General features: G+C 33.1%; 1 long non-coding RNA gene across 6 annotated transcripts; it reads left to right on the forward strand.

Annotated features, from left to right (window-relative positions):
* Window positions 1–495: 495 nt before the first annotated feature.
* LOC110937018 lies at window positions 496–4,383 on the forward strand. Of its 6 annotated transcripts, none has more exons than XR_002590496.2 (8): window positions 496–852; window positions 964–992; window positions 1,350–1,404; window positions 1,821–1,932; window positions 2,251–2,429; window positions 2,904–3,068; window positions 4,068–4,136; window positions 4,238–4,383. It is a non-coding gene; the product is annotated as an uncharacterized LOC110937018 (long non-coding RNA). The 6 variants fall into 6 exon arrangements; XR_004890564.1 differs by having other exon boundaries at window positions 2,984–3,068; XR_002590497.2 differs by adding an exon at window positions 1,116–1,126 and having other exon boundaries at window positions 4,068–4,376.
* Window positions 4,384–4,999: the final 616 nt, after the last annotated feature.

The raw sequence follows: 4,999 nt of genomic DNA on the forward strand, positions 1-4,999 counted from the left end.
GTTCAACTAGAAAGATTCCTGGTATAAATTTTGAGTATAACTTCTGAGCTATTTAAAAATATATAACGCACTCGTGTTAAGTATAATACCCTTAATTCAACCTTGTCCCGATGTCCCGAGATAGAATCCCAACAACTTAGTCGGGCAGAGCCTTGCCATATGTTATGAGGCTCAGATCAATCAGAAGGGGTAGCGGTGATCAAGAGTTAAAACACTTAAAACGGGCATGGATTTATTATTATTATAGGGTAAGTAATAATAAAATACACATCTATATATATTAATAAATGAGATGATTTGGGCTATTTGTCTTTGAATGGTGGAACCATTTTGCTTATGTGGCATCCATTGGTTGAGTAGAGGGTGATTTTGGGAGGGAATTCATTCTCAAAGCTCAATACACAAAGAAAAATACATTGGACGCGGGATCCGTTTTGATTTCGGGTTATCTTATACCCGTTAATTCGGATCTATATAAAAGGCACTACCCAGTAATTCATACCACTTTCTTTCCTATTCCCTCTAAACCCTAGCCGACAACTTCATCGTATTCTTCGTTCTTCTTTGCTGATCTGCCCTCTCAATTCGATGATGAAGATGAGCATCAGTCTTGATGTAAACGCCATGGCGTCCAGGCATGTTTCCTTCCTGAATCTTGAATTTGATGTTTTTATTTTTTTGAATCTAATTTCGTTTTTCTTGAATCTGATTTCTGGAACCCAACGATGGCAACGAAGTCTTCCGTATGTGTGAAGGCAGTAATCAACGATGGCGATGGCGGCGCTGAGTGTTAACGTCGCTGACCCCTAAATCACTAACGAAGTTCCAAGTTGGTGTTTTGGTTTCAGATGGGTAATCCGATCAGCGATTTACCTTTGGTTGTTTAATAACACTCTTTCCCTTTTTGGTTTTGTTATCTACTTATCTCCGGTTATTTTTTTGTGTCTCTGGCTTTGTTAACAGGGTTAGCGACGATGACGTTTTAGCTTCCGGTAGGTTTTCTGGTCATCCATTTACCTTCGATTAGATAACACTTTTTCCTTGTTTTATTTTATTATTAGGAGCTGCTTTAATACATTGTTGTTGTTTGTTTTTGTTTCTTGCTTTGGTTGCAGGTGTAAGCTAGGTAATGTTTTAATTTCTTTTAGTACTTTGTTGTTTTGTAACAACTTTGATTTAGTTTGTCTTCAGTTTTGTTGTCTGGTAGTTATATTAGCTTCAATTCGCCTAAAAAGTTTTGATGTAGATTTAGGTTTTATTAGTTTACACACTCTCTAACAAAAAAATCCTTCGGAGTTCAGTATATTCTTTTGTGAGTTTATGTATGTTTTGTTATAACTGGTGAACAGGTTTGCTAATGCTGATGACACTGCTGTAGAGATAGCTGGAACAACTACTTTTTGGGTGAGAGCGTTTTTTCTTCTTTTTCATTGTTTGACAGATACTAAAATCTTACTGTGGCAACACAACCCTTTTTTAAAGAATGGGTTGATTTGGGCAACAAGAATTTGCTAAATTGTTCATATTTTAAAGTTTATATTTTATTTGTAATTTAACTTGCAGCCTTTTGTTTAAATGTGAAACTTTTTTTTTACTTAATGTTGAGCATGAAAAGTACAATGTCTTCTCCCATTGCTAACAATTATTATTATTATAATACAAAATTGAAGCATCTCCGTATGAATCACCACTAATTTCACAACTTAGTTATAAGCTTGGTGTTCATTCTCTCACAGCTTACTAGACCCCGACCAGGATATGTACTTATTTCACAAGAGTCCGATATATTAGCATTGTTGCTGAACATTTTTCAACTTTAGTTTGAATGCAGGGACTTTAGAGAATCAATCCAATGAAATGAACAATTCAATGCTTTAGAAGGTGGGATAGAGCTACTTCAACTTTTTTGGCTGTATCTTTGCTTGAGCACAGGTGAAAGACCACAACTTTTCTACATATTGGTGTCTATTTAACAATAAAGTTATATGATTTGTTATTTTCTTAATTTTAGTTGCCACTAAATATTAAAGCATTATTGCGATTACAACAGTTGATGGGGCTGGTGTTGGTTCAATTTAGTATCGGTATCGAAAGTGGTCGGTACCGTAAAAATGGATCAATTTGGGTTAGGCATGAGCTCAGTACCAAACCCGAATATACACATGTTTTTGGCTGAAGTTGGTATAAACGGGACCAAATAAAAACAACTAATTTTATTCATATTCTCATGGGTATTTTTGATGTTTAAAGCTAGATGATGGTCAAATGAAGCTGCAATCAAGATTGAAGTCAGATATATGAGTATATTTCTTGATTGATGAGGGTGTTTGGCTACTGGTGTAGATATATTGTATGATTCGTGGTCCCCTGCTATTACTGTGAGCTCTGTATGCATCATCATTCTCTCCATGCTATCAAGCTCTACTAAGGTTTGTTTTTTTAATCTGTTATCATCACCCCATTTGATTCAGATGTTGAAATCTTAAACTTTTAAAATGAATTTAAATACTCCCATCTTAAATCATTATCATTATTATTATTATTGCTATTATTATTATTGTAATTTGTTCATTGCATACTTTTTTTACTTTCGTCTATTTAATCTGATCATTCGTTTTATCACCAATATTTTAATTGTCGAGAAAAGCCACTATATAATTTGCAAAAAACTTACAATTCTATACAAACTATGGGAGTGCAATGCAAAAAGACCCGTAAATTTGGTTTTGCTTATGTTTATTCCGACAAATATGATGGAAAATTGTTTTTTTTAACTGCACCACCAAAATAGTTGGGTGGCACCAGGGAAAACTTTAGGATTTTATGTATACATTTTCCCATTACTTTTCTAACGAGTTTCGGATTTATACTCTTTTAATGAATTTTAATCTGGTTAAGTATAGATAAGATTGGCAAAGGTAATTCGAAAATTAAGAGAGGAAATAAAGAAAGTGAGGCTTGATTTACAAAGGGTTATTTCCAGATGGCTTCATGAGAGAGAACAGAAAGTTAAAGTGGAGAATGCTCTAGAGAATCTTACGAAGGTTGAACACGATGGCTTTATTCAGGTATATTTACTAGATTCTTATGTTATAAAATTTTATTTGTTATTAATTACTTGGGATTAGGGATGAGCTCAGTACCGAAAATACCCGGTATGGTACGGTTCGGTACCGGTGTTTGAAGATAAAACCCAGTAAATACCGGTACCGAAAATGTAAAATGCCGGTACCGAAAATTTAGTCGGTTCGTGAAATTCGGAAATCTATACTTGAGCAATAGGTACCATCATCGGCTTAAGTGAAGAACTATGAAAAGTGAGCAATAGTTACCATCATGGTTCTTCACTTTTTGTACTTATCATAACATACTCAGGTATAGATTTGGTATGATGGTTTCCAGGATGTTCAGATCTATATTATTATCCAGCATGTTTAGATCTATATTATTATCCAAGTTAAATGTAGTGATACCAAACAAAGTGAACAATCATGATGGTAACTTTTGCTCACTTTTCATAGTTCTTCACTTAGGTCGATGACGGTAACTATTGCTCAAGTGTAGATTTCTGAATTTCACGAACCGACTCGATTTTCAGTACTGACATTTTACGTTTTCGGTTGGTTTTTTTAGTAATGTTCGAATGAGCTTCGGCCAAAATAGTTGTTTGTATAATTGGGTCAAATCAAGTTCGGGCAAACAGGGTTGCTTTTGGTAATGTTTGAATCAGCTTCGGCCAAAAAAGTTATTTTTAATATGGGGTCGAACAAAGTTTGGGCAAAAACGGTTGCTTTTAGTAATCTGTCTAATCAGATTCAGGCTAAAAGGTGGTCTTTAGTAATGCATAGATTGTTTTTAGTAACGGGTCGAATCAGGTTCGGGCTATAAAGATTGTTTTTAGTAACGGGTCGAATCAAGTTCTGGCAAAAAAGATCTTTAGTAATGGGTTGAGGGTGTTTCGGGCAAAACGGTTTGTTTATTAATGGGTCAAAACATGTTGTATTTAACTTTATATTGTTTGTGAGAAAAATATCTGCCTTTTTAACTTCCTTTACTTTTCATGGCAGTCATAGCTACATGATCTCTTAAAGAAGAGTGATTATGGAGCATAGTAAATGCAATTGCCCCATTGATACGTAAGTGAAACTGCAATTGAACATAAGAAATAGTTAAAATTTTGTTGTAATATGTTTTAGATGATTCCTTATTTAAGTATTTGTATGTGTTGCTTCTCTAGGCCTGTTCGGATACTAAATAGCACAAACTTTGAAGGATGTTCATCTGTATATATTGTGATGTTTTTATATTTGATAAGTATTTTAAAATTTTCAGACGCTGTTAACGTTTAATTAATATACCTTATTCGTCACGGATTATTCATTCTTTTAAATATTTATACAACTGTGTTTAATAAAATTTATATATCCAACCCGTGAGTATTCACGGGTGATAACCTAGTATATATATATATATATTTGGAGAGAGTCAAGTGAAACCAAAACAGAATCACACGAAATCGTGGAATGCGGCCACACTTATAACCGAACTTATCCGGAACAAGTCATGTAGACCACGAACTTCGTAGGCGGGAGATGGAAAGTTAGAAGAATACTTCTTCTATTTATACTAAGATTTTTGGAACTGCATGTATGACACGTATAGATTTTTAAATTAAAAATTAGATTCTTGTAACACATATGTACCTACGTGTACTTTTACTATCTTATCTTTAGTTTTAAGTATTATTATTTATTTTATTTTCTTGTCTGAATATCTCGATTACCCCTGCATAATTCCTAAATCAAATAATAAATTTATTATTATTTTGATTCTTATATTTGACATATAATTCAAACGAATCTCAATTATTATTTTTTATCATTTTATATATATATATATATATATATATATATTATAATTAATTTAACTGTTTTACTTATTTAGCGTGTATAGGTTCTAAAATATAACGTTTTATAAGACAATAAATATGTCATTTAGA

Source organism: Helianthus annuus, chromosome 4 (assembly GCF_002127325.2).
Source record: "Helianthus annuus cultivar XRQ/B chromosome 4, HanXRQr2.0-SUNRISE, whole genome shotgun sequence".
Lineage (NCBI taxonomy): Eukaryota > Viridiplantae > Streptophyta > Magnoliopsida > Asterales > Asteraceae > Helianthus > Helianthus annuus.